This window comes from Schistocerca gregaria, chromosome 8 (assembly GCF_023897955.1).
Source record: "Schistocerca gregaria isolate iqSchGreg1 chromosome 8, iqSchGreg1.2, whole genome shotgun sequence".
Lineage (NCBI taxonomy): Eukaryota > Metazoa > Arthropoda > Insecta > Orthoptera > Acrididae > Schistocerca > Schistocerca gregaria.
In genome coordinates, this window is record NC_064927.1 from 242797963 (window position 1) to 242814730 (window position 16768).

General features: G+C 45.9%; 1 protein-coding gene across 1 annotated transcript in view; it reads left to right on the top strand.

Moving 5' to 3' along the window:
• Positions 1–16768, top strand: part of LOC126284394 (netrin receptor UNC5C) — a 1047805-nt gene that overhangs the window by 469371 nt on the left and 561666 nt on the right. The gene's annotated exons all lie outside the window — the stretch shown is intronic.

Genomic DNA, 16768 nt, shown 5'->3' on the forward strand with positions numbered 1-16768 from the left:
GCAATGCAGGCTGCTATTCTCCCATGGAGACGATCGTAGAGATGCTGGATGTAGTCCTGCGGAACGGCTTGCCATGCCATTTCCACCTGGCGCCTCAGTTGGACCAGCGTTCGTGCTGGACGTGCAGACCGCGTGAGACGACGCTTCATCCACTCCCAATCATTCTCAATGGGGGACAGATCCGGAGATCTTGCTGGCCAGGGTAGTTGACTTACACCTTCTAGAGCACGTTGGATGGCACGGGATCCAAGCGGACGTGCATTGTCCTGTTGGAACAGCAAGATCCCTTGCCGGTCTAGGAATGGTAGAACGATGGGTTCGATGACGGTTTGGATGTACCGTGCACTATTCAGTGTCCCCTCGACGATCACCAGAGGTGTACGGCCAGTGTAGGAGATCGCTCCCCACACCATGATGCCGGGTGTTGGCCCTGTGTGCCTCGGTCGTATGCAGTCCTGATTGTGGCGCTCACCTGCACGGCGCCAAACACGCATACGACCATCATTGGCACCAAGGCAGAAGCGACTCTCATCGCTGAAGACGACACATCTCCATTCGTCCCTCCATTCACGCCTGTCGCGACACCACTGGAGGCGGGCTGCACGATGTTGGGGCGTGAGCGGAAGACGGCCTAACGGTGTGCGGGACCGTAGCCCAGCTTCATGGAAACGGTTGCGAATGGTCCTCGCCGATACCCCAGGAGCAACAGTGTCCCTAATTTCCTGGGAAGTGGCGGTGCGGTCCCCTACGGCACTGCGTAGGATCCTACGGTCTTGGCGTGCATCCGTGCGTCGCTGCGGTCCGGTCCCAGGTCGACGGGCACGTGCACCTTCCGCCAACCACTGGCGACAACATCGATGTACTGTGGAGACCTCACGTCCCACGTGTTGAGCAATTCGGCGGTACGTCCACCCGGCCTCCCGCATGCCCACTATACGCCCTCGCTCAAAGTCCGTCGACTGCACATACGGTTCACGTCCACGCTGTCGCGGCATGCTCCCAGTGTTAAAGACTGCGATGAAGCTCCGTATGCCACGGCAAACTGGCTGACACTGACGGCGGCGGTGCGCAAATGCTGCGCAGCTAGCGCCATTCGACGGCCAACACCGCGGTTCCTGGTGTGTCCGCTGTGCCGTGCGTGTGATCATTGCTTGTACAGCCCTCTCGCAGTGTCCGGAGCAAGTATGGTGGGTCTGACACACCGGTGTCAATGTGTTCTTTTTTCCATTTCCAGGAGTGTAGAAGACAACGCAGTCTGTGGGTGCGCCATTCTGTACGTCGTCTTTCTGCTGTAAGCGTGTGCTGTTCACAACGTGCAAGTGTGCTGTGGACAACATGGTTTATTCCTTAGAACAGAAGATTTTTCTGGTGTTGGAATTCCACCGCCTAGAACACAGTGTTGTTGCAACAAGACGAAGTTTTCAACGGAGGTTTAATGTAACCAAAGGACCGAAAAGCGATACAATAAAGGATCTGTTTGAAAAATTTCAACGGACTGGGAACGTGACGGATGAATGTGCTGGAAAGGTAGGGCGACCGCGTACGGCAACCACAGAGGGCAACGCGCAGCTAGTGCAGCAGGTGGTCCAACAGCGGCCTCGGGTTTCCGTTCGCCGTGTTGCAGCTGCGGTCCAAATGACGCCAACGTCCACGTATCGTCTCATACGCCAGAGTTTACACCTCTATCCATACAAAATTCAAACGCGGCAACCCCTCAGCGCCGCTACCATTGCTGCACGAGAGACATTCGCTAACGATATAGTGCACAGGATTGATGACGGCGATATGCATGTGGGCAGCATTTGGTTTACTGAAGAAGCTTATTTTTATCTGGACGGCTTCGTCAATAAACAGAACTGGCGCATATGGGGAACCGAAAAGCCCCATGTTGCAGTGCCATCGTCCCTGCGTCCTCAAAAAGTATTGGTCTGGGCCGCCATTTCTTCCAAAGGAATCATTGGACCATTTTTCAGACCCGAAACGATTACTGCATCACGCTATCTGGACATTCTTCGTGAATTTGTGGCGGTACAAACTGCCTTAGAAGACACTGCGAACACCTCGTGGTTTGTGCAAGATGGTGCCCGGCCACATCGCACGGCCGACGTCTTTAATTTCCTGAACGAATATTTCGATGATCGTGTGATTGCTTTGGGCTATCCGAAACATACAGGAGGCGGCGTGGATTGGCCTCCCTATTCGCCAGACATGAACCCCTGTGACTTCTTTCTGTGGGGACACTTGAAAGACCAAGTGTGCCACCAGAATCGAGAAACAATTGAACAGCTGATGCAGTACATCTCATCTGCATGTGAAGCCATTCCGCCAGACACGTTGTCAAAGGTTTCGGGTAATTTCATTCAGAGACTACGTCATATTATTGCTACGCATGTTGTATATGTGGAAAATATCGTACTATAGAGTTTCCCAGACCGCAGCGCCATCTGTTGTTGACAATTGTAACTACTGTAATTTCGAAAGTTTGTCTGCCTGAAAATGTACTGTTGTCCCAAGCATATTGCAACAAACGGTGTATTTCTATCGCTGCTCGTTTAGTTTGTATTGCCGTTGCAAATATACCGGTCATTTTTGAAACACCCTGTAACTGCTAAGGTCATCAGTCCCTAAGGTGACACACTATTTAACCTAAATCATCCTAAGGACAAACACACACACCCATGCCCGAGGGAGGACTCGAACCTCCGTCTGGACCAGCCGCACAGTCCATGACTGCAGCGCCCTAGAGCGCTCGGCTAATCCCGTCGGGCATGGATGTGTGTGATGTCCTTGGGTTAGTTAGGTTTAAGTAGTTCTAAGTTCTAGGAGACTGATGACTTCACTAGTTAAGTCCCATAGTGCTCAGAGCCATTTGAACCATTTTTTACCTGGATAGCTACAACTAATGGGAAGTTCTTAAAGACAGAGGCTAGGAACCGGCTACCTCCCAAGCCTAGAGTCACCGTATTAGCACGTGTTAGTGACCTCAGTTGCGGCACGTCGGATTGGTCGCCATGACATGAACAATCGTCTCATTCTACGAAGGTAGTTCAATAAGTAACTCATCATTTTTTTATGGAAACAGTTTGGGATTTGTTTAGGATTATAGTACACCATATAATTCCCCGCTCCATTCGCAATAAAACTCTGTTTTTCAACATAATCTCCTTTCAGCGGGACGGCCTTACTGGGAGAGCCTGTATGCCCGCAAGGTTCTACTCTACTGGTCGATGTCGGAGTCAACGTTCTGCTGCATCAGTATCTCTCCGTCTTCCTCGTACTGTCCACCCTCCGTAGCTGAGTGGTCAGTGCGACAGAATGTCAATCATAATGGCCGGGTTCGATTCCCGGCTGGGTCGAAGATTTTCTCCGCTCAGGGACTGGGTGTAGTGTTGTCCTAATGATCATTATTTCATCTCGATCGACGACCAAGTCGCAAAAGTGGTGTCAAATCAAAAGACTTGCACTCGGTGAACGGTCTACCCGACGGGAGTCCCTAGTCACACGACGCCATCATTCATCCTCGTACTGCTTCCCGCGGGGTGCATCCTTCATTGGGTGAAACGGATGGAAGGCGGAAGGTGCGATATTAGGGCTGCTGGGTGGACGAGGAAGAACAGACCATTGAAGTTTCGAGAGCTTCTCTCGGGTGCGTGGACTTGCATTGTCATTGCGAAGAAGATGTCCGTCTGCATTTTTGTGGCGACGCACACAGTAAACAAAACACAGCTCTGTGCGGCCGGCCAGCATTCGGAGGATTGGACAGGTTTTGCGCGACCTTGTTCCAATGATATATACGCCTCGTCCAATGACTCACCGTGCTTTTGTTCACTGCCGCGTCTCCGTAGACACTCTGCAAGCGCCTACGAAATCTACGAAACCCTGGTTTTCCAATAAAAGAAAGCCAGTGATAGTCTCTGCTTGGAACGCACCTCCATTACAGATGCCATTTTAGAGGCGTCGGCACGTATCGAAATTTCATGAAACTATAAGGGCTGGAGCGGGAATCACCATGTCTCACAACAGAATTCGCATATTTTTCAACTGAAATTGACAGAGAAAAAAAAATGCTTCTTGAACCCCTGTGCTACAACTTGACTATCATGGGTAGTAAGTCGGTAGAGCGTGAAGTATTTAAGCTCCTTCCAGTGCGTTTGACGTAATTTTCTCCCGGGACCACACAGCGGACGGCCCATGTGTGGTCTCCTCGGCGGAGCGGCGTGGGGAACGCACGTGTCGACACGGTTAAGGTACGGGGAGGCCACACATGTGGCGGTTCAAGGCCCGACACCGCGATGACTGCTGCGATAGCGCCGTGTGAACGCGTGTCTGAGGTGCTCTCCCGTTCCCGCACTGCGCCCTATCTGCTGTTTACCTGCCGTGCACTTACAGCGGACAGTGTTCTTCGATATTCGCTCCTCCATAACTCCGCCCGCAGCAAATTCGTAAACGGCTATTGCAGATATTGACTGGCTGAAAGTACTGACGATGTCGGAAACCCGTATTACTCTAATGTAAGATCTTAATGTGTATGCTTTTCCAAAGTTCCAGCTGCAGGAAAAGTGTGTTAGGTGTGAAACTGCATCCTGTCGAAGACTGTAATGAACTCTTGTGGCGTTTTCTGCCCCGTCTGCGTTGCTACGGAAGCTTGTGTACTTTGTGCTTCTCGATGCATGGAATGAGAACGACATGAAGACCCTGTTTACACGGAAAAAAAGGTTCAAATGGCTCTGAGCACTACGGTACTTAACTTCTAAGGACAACAGTCCCCTAGAACTTAGAACTACTTAAAGCTAACTAACCTAAGGACATCACACACATCCATGCCCGAGGCAGGATTCGAACCTGCGACCGTAGAGCTCGCGCGGTTCCAGACTGTAGCCCCTAGAACCGCTCGGCCACCCCGGCCGGGTTTACAAGAAAACCTGGTGATCTATAAATACTGTAAGTCAAAGGCCCCTTCATCGTTTTGCTGTCTGTATTTGAAGGCTAATCTTAGGAACTACTGTACGGATTGTGAAGCGGTTTTCACCCAACAACACGGACTGATTCACGAGGAACTAAGTGTATACATTATACCAGTGGAAAATGCTCCTATAGGAGCACAGCAAGTACGAATATATTCCTGACATTTTGGATATTCGGGAATCGAGCCGGATGTTCGCGTCGTTCTCGCACGATATTTCAACAGCGTGCCTCGCTGTCTTCTTCAGCCAGGAAAGCATGAAGAATTACGAATATATTCCTGTTTATCCAGCTGCCTCATTATACCTTACTTAGCACCTTAAAAAATTTTGCTAAACATTTTGGCATTCGATCATATTCGTACTTTTTTTTTTAACATGCAACTCACCTCAAACTCACATATGCTCCCCTAACTGTAACTAGCTCACATCCACTAGTCCATCCCTGTAAGTCGCTCATACCCATCCACTCGAATTTGCCCTTCCTGACTCAGCTGTTCAGCCCAAGTCATTATCATCTCTTTGTGTCTATCAGACCCCTTCGTTCTGTCCTACTATTACAGTCTTCTCCCACTGCTAATATCTCATTCTTTCCTCCTGACTGCACCTGTCTCTTCTCACTCCCGCTAGTCCTCACTTCCTCTTGTCATTTTCATACAAGACGTCTCTCATTACCACTGGCTCTCACTCACTTCCACTTTCACTTACTCTTTATTCCTACAGTCCCACTCCCCCCCCCCTCCCCCGTCCCTATCTCCTTCACTCTTTTCCTATCAACTGTTCTGTCTCTGTCAACTGTCGACTATACTCAACTGCTACTGCGTCCCTCTCCTTCTCTCTTCTCTCCCGATGCCACTGTCTCCTTCGCTCTTTCTACAACACAATCACTGTCCACTGTCTTCCAGTATTTACCGTACTACTTTTCCGTCTTTTTGTCCCTGAGCTGTCTTCTCTCTCAGCGTAAAACAAACGCGAATACCTTCGCATTATAAGATTTTTTTAGAAGGATTTTAAAGGTTCTGATGGAGGTAGAATTAGGCAGCTGGTACCCCACTTTTCAGTCAGTGTTTTAATAAACGGGAACATATTCGCATTTTTGTGTGCTGTAGCAGGGCATGTAACATATGAAATGAAATGTATCGGTCAGCTAGACTTAGGTAGTCTAAAAGTTCTGCTTTACTACACATCGGAACATAGGGTTTTCAGATTATAAAGAAGACGCTTCATAAAACATTGGAATTTTAAAAGTAAATTTAATTCATGTACGAAAGAAGAGATTGACAAAACACTTATTCGACCGATACTTAAGTATTGCTCTTCATTCTGGGATCGTTATCAACTGGGGTTAGTAGAATATATTGAGAAGATTCAATGAAGCGCGGTGCGTTTCATTCCATGCTCCTTTAGTCGGTGTGAGGCCGCTACTGAATTCCTCAATAAGCTCGAGTGGGTACAAGAGAGGAGTTGGGTATCAGGGAGGTGTTTACTGTTAAAAATCCGTATCATATGTTCCAACATGTTATTTCCTTTCACAGTCGTCTCGCTAAATTACCCTGGCGAGAAAATGACAGAAATTAGACCACGTACTGAAATTTATCGATAGTCAATTTTCTCACGTATCATTCTCGAATAGAGCAGGAAGGGGTGGGAAAATGTTAGTACCAAAACTACTCTCCGCCACACACCGTAGGGTCAGCTGCGGAGTATGGACGCAGACCAACCTGCGCCTCTATTCGCGGTCTCCATCGATGTCCTCTATGCTCGCTAATTTTAGACACTCGCTGGAGGTCGAAAGATGTTGTCAATCCACATTTAAGGTAGTGGATTCATTGCACATTGTGGCGAATCAATTATATGAATGCGTGCTATCATGCTTAGATCAACAACTGTGATACACATTACACAAATAATCCGGTCCAACATACATTATCACTCGTCTCCTCCGACTCCGCGTACCGTTCCGATGCAGCTGACATCATCAGTTTCTTCCCTCTCCTATCTTCCTCAACACCCCCTCCCCTCTCCCCGCCCTTCGACGTCAATTTATTTAATATGTATCGCAGCCGTGGATTCCGCGAAAGAACAGGCAGCATGAATTCATACACTGAAGCGCCAAAGAAACTTTACTGTACAGATATATGTAAACAGGCAGACTACGGCGCTGTGGTCGGCAACGACTATATAAGACAACAAGTGTCTGGCGCAGTTGTATGATAGGTTACTGCGGCTACAAAAGCGGGTTATCAAGATTCAAGTGAGTTTGAACGTGATGTTATAGTGGGAGCGACTGATGGGACACAGCATCTCCGGTGTAGAGAATAAGTGGGGATTTTCCCGTAGGACCATTTCACGAGCGTGAACACCGGGAACCCAGTAAAACATCAAACTACACCTTCGCTGCGGCCGGAAAAGGATCCTGCAAGAACGGGACCAACGACGACTGAAGAGAACAGTTCAACGAGACAGAAGTGCAGCCCTTTCGTAAATTTCTGCAGATTTCAATGCTGGGCTATCAGCAAGTGTCAGCATACGAACCATCCAACGAAACATCATCGATATGGGGTTTCGGAGCTGAAGACCCACTCATGTACCCTTGATGACTGCACGACACAAAGGGTTACGCCTCGCCTGGGCTCGCCAACACAAACATTGGACTGTTGATGACTGGAAACATGTTGGCTGGTCGTACGAGTATCGAGCGGATGGACATGTACGCGTATGGAGACAGCCTTATGAATCCCTGGTCCATGTATGTCAGCAGGGTACTGTTGAAGCTTGTGGAGGCTCTGTAATGGTGTGGGGCGTGTGCAATTGGTGTTATATGGGACCCCTGATGCGTCCAGATACCGGTCTGACAGGTGACACGTACGTAAGAATCCTGTCTGACCACCTGCATCCATTCATGTCCATTCTGCATTACGATGTACTTGGGCAATTCCATCAGAACAATGCAACACCCCACATGTCCAGAATGGCTACAGAGTGGTTCCAGGAACACTTTTCTGTGCTTAAACACTGCCGATCGTCACCAAACTCCACAGACGTGAACATTATTAAGCATATTTGGGAGGCTTGCATCGTGGTGTTCAGGAGAGATCTGTACGCGCTCGTACTGTTACGGATTTATGGACAGTCCTGCAGGATTCATGGTGTCAGTTCCCTCCAGCGCTACTTCAGACATTAGTCGAGTCGGCAATTCTGCGTGCTTGTGGGGGCCATACACGATATTAGGCAGGTATACCAGTTTCTTTGGCACTTAAGTGTATAAATAACCAGTATCCAGTGGAGACTGACAGATGTGTACTATCGCAATGTCCGTGTGAGAAATGAGGTTTCGGGCGAGTCCCGCAGAAGTACTCAGATAATATCCACACCGCGTCTTACAGCGGAGAAGTCCCATCAGTGCCGGTCAGGCCCCATTCCGCGCTATGATATTCCTCCCCAATCAGCGGCGTTCCATCGGCAGCAAGAGTCGCTGCCGAAGTGGTGGAAGTGGGTACGGGCACGATGTCCGATACGGCCGCCGTAAAACACATGTTCCGCTGTCCAAACAGGAGAATACCCGGCGATTGGCGCGGGCAGATACCGCATATAAAACTGGCGCTGCGCTGCGCCGCCCTGCGCCACGGAGACAGATAGCATCGCGCGGGAGCACAGTAGCGGCAGCTGCTGCGGCTGCTGCCGCCGGCGCTGGCTGGCTTTGCACGCCGCGCACACGCCACTCATTTCCCTTTCCGATCGCGCGGCCCTCAGCCAAGGGTCTGGCTGCTGGCCGCTGGCTCGCCTCCAGGCCTCACGTAACGCGCAGACTCCCCCACAAAGCAGCCAGCTCCATCTGCAGCTCCTGCATCTCCCACGTATCAGCACAGACGGAGGACGATGTTTAGCATAACTATGAAAATAACGCTGTGGAATACAGTCGTTTCCGCTTTTTTTCTTTAATATTATTTCAGTTCCTCACGAATGAGCGGAATGGCGGCAGATAAAACCGCTTATCAGTCTATGGTTTTACGTATTTAATAGGAGTTTTAAAATACAGGTCAGCGGGCTTGCCGCAGTGGCAACACCGGTTCCCGTCAGATCACCGAAGTTAAGCGCTGTCGGGCTGGGCTAACACTTGGATGGGTTACCATCCGGTCTGCCGAGCGATGTTGGCAAGCGGGGTGCACTCAGCCCTTGTGAGGCAAACTGAGGAGCTACTTGATTGAGAAGTAGCGGCTGCGGTCTCGGAAACTGACATACGGCCGGGAGAGCGGTGTGCTGACAACATGCCCCTCCATATCCGCATCCAGTGACGCCTGTGGGCTGAGGATGATACAGCGGCCTGTCGGTACCGTTGGGCCTTCATGACCTGCTCGGGAGGAGCTTTAGTTTTTAGTTTTCAAATACAGATTGTTAGAGGTACAAGTGCAGATAGTGGGACAATTGGTACCTTAACATGTACCCATTTCAATGTGTTACTCCTTTTTTTCTCTGCGGTTGTCAGTCTTTTCGCAAACGCATCACATCATTTAGTACCTGATGTTTCCCGCACTGTCGTAACCACACCACTAAGTAGGCTACGCCTGTCAGTATACACTAACCGTTTTGCGTAATCGCGTCCACGCTTCAACACCTTACCTGCTGCCCAGGAGAAAATAATAATTAATAGCTCACTCTTAACATATGTACTTGGAGGTATCAGCCAACCTCAAAATATGTTACACCTACCTATAATTATTAATATTTAAATGAAGTAAATAGTGATGTAATGTTGCTTAGTACGCTATTTCAAATAAATACCTCATACACCCTGTTAACGAATGGGGGAATGGATTCGAAAACATATTTCTCACTGGGTTTAAGAAATTTATTATTTCACTTGCTATTTTCTTTTAGTCTTATCTATGTACAAGAAAAGACAAAATGCCGCACATAAATCGGCATGAATGTAGCACAGAATATTTTAACGTAATTTCTATTGTGCTGGTACAACCAAGCAATGTGGTGTTTAAGGAGAAAAAATCTGCATAAAATATCGACATAAAAATCCTGGCACATGTCTTCAGATGAAAGTACAGCGTTAATGAAAATGTTATTACTGTATCGTTCAAAAACAGGATCCTGGCCGTAGCCGTCACCTAAAAGGGAGTGTTCAAATTTTTGAAATAATAATTTTTGCTAATAATTGACTTTTAAATTTTAACCTCTCATCGGTTGCATGAATGCATATTTTTTTTGACGGTCTGTAATACATGTTTGTTCAATGTGGTACACAATGGATAATTCGTTGCTTGGAATCACGAAACTGAAATATGACAATACAGACAGGGACACATTCACTGAATAATTATTATCGCTTTGGGACATGATCTGGAATAGCCTTGCGACAGAAAAGATGGGTTTGTTAGACTTTCATTCATGGATTTAGTATGTCAACCTCAAACAGTTTATTTATAGAACAAATAACATGCTATCAATCCAATGACCCTGCTTGTGGTAAAATAGTTACGTGGTCCACTGATATAAACAAGCTAGCACATACAAATTGCCTAGCTCTTAGGACTGGTAACGCACCGTAGGGAACGAGAAAACGTTGGAGAGTCATTAAAACAAGGCATGGATAGTTAAAAGAAAATGATTCACCAATTCATTCGAGCACATAATAAAATTAAGTACTGTTCTCTACTACAATCAACATCTACTTGACCGCCGCACACCAAGTAGAAACAACGGATCCTCATTTCATAGACTGTTGCGAAATTACAATAAATGCGCTAATTGGGTGTCAATTGAAGGGGAGAAATTACCGACGCATATACAGCGCCAAAGAAAATGGAATAGGCATGCGTATTCAAATCCAGAGATATGTAAACAGGCAGAATACAGCGCTGCTGTCGGCAACGCCTATACAGGGTGAGTCACCAAACGTTACCGCTGGATATATTTCGTACTCCACATCAAATACTGACGAACCGATTCCACAGACCGAACGTGAGGAGAGCGGCTAGTGTAATTGTTTAATACAAACCATACAAAAATGCACGGAAGTATGTTTTTTAACACAAACCTACGTTTTTTAAAAATGGAACCACGTTAGTTTTGTTAGCACATCTGAACAATTAAACAAATACGTAATCAGTGCCGTTTGTTGCATTGTAAAATGTTAATTACATCCGGAGATATTGTAACCTAAAGTTGACGCTTGAAACCTCCGATGTTCAGTTGCGTGTTGTAACAAACAGCTGCAACATACATCGCGTTTCTACAGAATGATCTGCCAACGTTGTTCGAAAATGTCTCACTGGAAACGCGTCGACGTATGGGGTATCAGCATGATGGTGCACCAGCACATTCCGCAATTAACACTAGGCTGACCCTTGACAGGATGTTCGAAGGGCGTTTCACAGGACGTGGAGGACGCAAAAATTGGCCAGCCCGTTCTCCTGATCTTACACCTCTGGACGTCTTTCTGTGGGGTACGTTAAAGGAGAATGTGTACCGTGATGTGCCTACAACCCCAGAGGATATGAAACAACGTATTGTGGCAGCCTGCGGCGACATTACACCAGATGTACTGCGGCGTGTACGACATTCATTACGCCAGAGATTGCAACTGTGTGCAGCAAATGATGGCCACCACATTGAACTTTAGGTTACAATATCTCAATATCTCAAACAGGACTGGTTACGTATTTGTTTATATGTTCAGATGTGCTAACAAAACTAACGTGGTTCCATTTTTAAAAAAAAACGTAGGTTTGTGTTAAAAAACATACTTCCGTGCATTTTTAATGGTTTGTATTAACCAATTACACTAGCTCCTCTCCTCACGTTCGGCCTGTGGAATCGATTCGTCAGTATTTGATGTGGTTTACGAAATATATCCAGCGGTAATGTTAGGTGACTCACCCTGTATAAGACAACACGTGTCTGGAGCAATTAGATCGCTTACTGCTGCTACAATGTCACGTTGTCGACATTTAAGGGAGTCAGATCGTGGTGTTGGAGTCGGCGCACGAGCGATGGGACACAGCATCTCCAGACGTAGCGATGAAGTGAGGATTTTTCCGGACGACCATTTCGCGAGTGTACCGTGAATATCAGGAATCCGGTAAAACATCAAACCTCGACATTCCTGCGGCCGGAAAAAGATCATGCAAGAACGGGACCAACGACGACTGAAGAGAATCGTTCAGCGTGACAGAAGTACAACCCTTCTGCAGATTGCTGCAGATTTCAGTGAGGGGCCATCAACAAGTATCAGCGTGCGAACCATTAACAAAACATCATCGATATGGGCTTTCGGAGCCGAAGGACCGCTCGTGTACCCTTGATGACTGCCTGACACAAAGCTTTACGCCTCGCCTGAGGCAGTCAGCATCGACATTGGACTGTTGATGACTGCAAACATGTTACCTGGTTGGACGAGTCTCGTTTAAAATTGTATTGAGGGGATGGACGTGAACGGGTATGGAGACAACCTCACAAATCCATGGACCCTGTATGTCAGCAGGGGCCTGTTCAAGGTGGTGGAGGCTTTCTAATGTTGTGGGGTGTGTGGAGTTGGAGTGATGTGGAACCCTTGATACGACTCTGACAGGTGACACGTGCGTAAGCATCCTCGCTGATCACCTGCATCAATTCATCTCCTTAGTGCACTCCGACGGATTTGGACAATTCTAGCAGGACAATGCGACACTCCACACGTCCAGAATTGCTACAGAGTGGCTCCAGGAACACTCTTCTGAGTTTAAACACTTCCGTTGTCACCTAACTCACCAGACATGAACATTATTGAGCACACCTGGGATGCTCTGCAAAGTGCTGTTGAGAAGAGATCACCATCCCCTAGTACTCTTGCGGATTTATGGACAGTCCTGCAGGATTCATGGTGTCAAGTCACTCCAGCACTACTTCAGACATTAGTGGAGTCCATGCCACGTCGTGCTGCGGCACTTCTTCGTTCGCGGGGGCTGCATACGATATTAGGGAGATGTACCAGTTTGTTTGGCTCTTCATTAGATATTCATTCAACAGATAAAGTCCCATATTATTCATTTCATCATTCGGTTTCTGCACCGATCAACATGACCGAAACATGTGCACGTTCACATTCGGATTTTACACAGTGAAGACGACGTCATGGCCTCGAAGTTCACTGTAGATTTTCATCAGCCATATTAATAGCTCATACAGCGGGACAGAAATATTTGATAGTAGTATTTCAGAACACTGATGTGCCTAAGGCACTGTTGGTTGCACGTTGTAGCTACTCAGAAGAAAGGACATTCATCTATTCGAAAAATACTCTACCAAATTAATAATAATGCACGTGTTTGTTAGATAAGTGCCAAAGACGCAAGAATTTGGTATTAACATGAAGCGCAGAAGGGGCAGATAGTGGCACCTACCACGTGGGAAGCTAATGAGACAAAAGCACAAGTTCCTAATATGCTTAAAAATCGGTATATAATCACATGTAGGTGACACAAGATTAATATTACATGAACCACTGACACTCGCGATGAATTTAATTTATAAGCGATCCAGAAAAACATAACCACATTGTATTATAATGTCACTTGGCGGTAGATCCGTTTAAAGCAAAGCGTCGCCACATAAGTAGCATTTATTTGCTCACACGGAATATTAGACGGTATGGAACAAAATAAGTAATCTTTGATACCCAGAAGTTGAAAAAGAAACGTTAAACATTATCATAACGTACGTATGAGACATCCTGGTACCTGAATTTAAATCACGACAGTATCTGTAGAGGACTCCTGTGCTCACACCTACCACCGCCGAAAGAGTGTCGTGGGATGGCCGCTAGCGTGCGTTGCCGACTTGAAACGGTGGAGGGGATGGGACAAAGAGTAAACATCCCGGCACTGTTTGGCCAGCTTAAAGGTACCGTTGCGGAACAAGAGTACCCTGTCGATGTGGATTAACCTCTCCGCTCTGGTTACCACACCACCTCAGGTTGGCTGAATTGCCATATTACACTGCAGGTTCCAGCCGCCTGTGATAGTTTCGAATTCAAATCAGCCACACAGTCGTGCATTCCGGGTTTCACTCATCGGAGGAAGTACGGTACACAAAACCTTAAGTACAATAGGTGTACACAATATGTTCTTTCACTTCCAGAGGCTTGCTGCCGTCACCTACAAGCAACTCGAACGATGTCTCAGATTATTGACATCGAGACCTCCATTAAATTAAACGGCGTTTCAGTATAAAAACAGACGAAAATAAATGATTATTAATACACTTTGATGGACAATTTTATTTTTGACACATTTTAGACGATTCAGTGCTATAGCTAAAATATAGTCAATGTTGAGAAAAACTTTGTTATGGCATAATAGTGAAATTGGTAGTGCATGAAAATGAGCGTTTTCATAAAGGAGGTGGTATGATGAGATTGATTGGGGGAGGGGGGGGGAGGGGGGCGCTTGCAGAAGTGACGATTAAATGCCACTGAGGTGAAGGAAGGGGTAGGATGGTGTGAGCTGAGGTGTTGTATGTAACTAGCGCTTCAAAGAGGGGTGTATCTCGGAATGGGTTCCATAGTTGGTTAAGTGCAGTTGGTTGATGTTCTGGCAGCAGAGGATGGATAACGCAGGGTACCAGAACTGATGATTAATGCATAGGACATTAGGGCCGGGACTGGGTTTTGTGGTTAATTTTTTGGATCCGAAGGTGCCCCAAGAAGAGAAGAAAGTGTGGGAAGTGGGTGACTCGATACAGTGTGCGACATGGGAAAAGGAGACGGTTGCTGGCGGCGAGGTTTAATATATGTCATTCCAGGATTTCAAGGGTTTGTGGAATTGAAAGCAGGTACAGATCCAGCCAGCTATGGCATATTTTAGGAAGGGGAGGAGCATATCCTCCTATGGCTGTGAAATATTTTATTTTTTATTTATTGCAACTGCAATGTCGAGTTAGAAACTTGTTACTGTTGTGGTTTTTATGTGGTTTTTTGATTATTCGTGTACCTTTCGCGTACAGTTCGCACTCGCTCGATGCAGAGACTAGTGAGTGTATTCGAGACTTGTAAGTACAGCTCCACAGTATTTACGTAGAGAACAAAACTGATTTTAGTGACCCACTGGGTGGTAATTTGTGGTATGATTACAGCTGCCTGAAGATGATGAATAATATTCGAAACTTCAATCGTAATAAATAAAATGTGAAATATTCTTTCTATAAATTGAAATGAATACTTACATGCCTGCTGTGGATAATGGTCACACCATCAATCTTGTTAAAAAAAAAAATTTGACAGCAGTAAGCGGAAATGATCAGTTTTAATAGTCAGTACGAATGCTGCGGGTTGATTCCACATCAAATTAAAATTGCTCTCACTGAGGTATGCCATCTTTTTCTTCTTCCTCTTCTTCTTCGTCACTTTAAGGATTAAGCCACTCGCCTGCCATTTCTTCCATGGTCTTCCAGGATATCGTTTTAATTGTGTTTTCTAGTTCAATAATTGTTATTTTAGTCTTTCTTTTGGCGACCTATTGATGTTTTCTAGCCATTTTACTCTCCTGTTTTTCCCCTTAGGTCCAATGCATTCATTTCTGATTTCAGCCCTGAGACAGCAACATAACGTATGTTACATAAACTTCGTTTTAGTGGCTTATATATGCATATTGTCGTGCTTTCTCATTGTTCACTATTCTGAGCTACATGTCAAAATATGTGTAACCTTTATACATGTTGTAACCGGGATTCACAGTCATACAGAACTTTTTGAAGGACATCATCTTTACACCAGTGACTGTTGTAGGTTTATTATTACACTATTACAATTTCGACATTAGGCCATTATCAAGTGCTGATATTATGGCTTTAAGCCATGTCAACGTAATGTAAGCTGACACATTTGTATGTCGTTGTCAATCCTGTTAAATACATTCGTGTCGTAGTTAAGAATGCTCGCACTGTGTAATTACGACACGATTGTCTTTAACAGGATTGACAACGACATACACATGTGTCACCTTACATTACGTTGACATGGCTTAAAGCCATAATATCACCACTTGATAATGGCCTAAGGCCGAAATTGCAATAGTGTAATAAAAACCCTATAACAGGCACTGGCGTAAAGATGATGTCCTTCAAATAATATGTAGCCATTACTTTATAAAATTTTATTTTGTTTATTTCCGCATCGTCCTGTGTAGCGTTCTTCGTATTGTACCTCAACAATCTGATATTTATTTAATTTGTCTTGAATGTCATTTTCAGGTTCGTAGCTTACGTCATTACCTAAGAAGTCAAAATGTGAAACTTGTTCCAAGACCGCTTCGCACTATTTTTAAATTTCTGTTATGCGTGGCAGAAAACGACGCGACGACAGCCTACATTCTCAAAACATTATAGGATGTGAATTCTTGTTTTATGACATGTTGTGAATCCTTGAGGTTCTTCTCACGATGGATGTAACGTATAAAAAGTACTTACGATCTAATTTAATCCCAGTTAAGATAGATAGATTTCCGTGTTTACAAATCATTTCTGATCAACACCGCAATGTTTCCTTTGATAAAACCACAAATGATTCCACGCCATTCGTCTCCACTTGAAGTAAAGTTTCAAATTCCACTTCTTACCCCGCTTCAGTCTGACCTAGTTTGTTTTTTCGTAACCGAAATAATAAGATACATGTTCATGGCTCTTAACAATCAGTGGGAAATAATCCCCCTTCTAGTAACTACGTAAGAAACCCGTCTACCAGTATTTACTACATGTATTTAGCCATTATTGTCGGGTAAACTGAGTGTATAATTAACAACTTTATATCATGATGTTTCTAG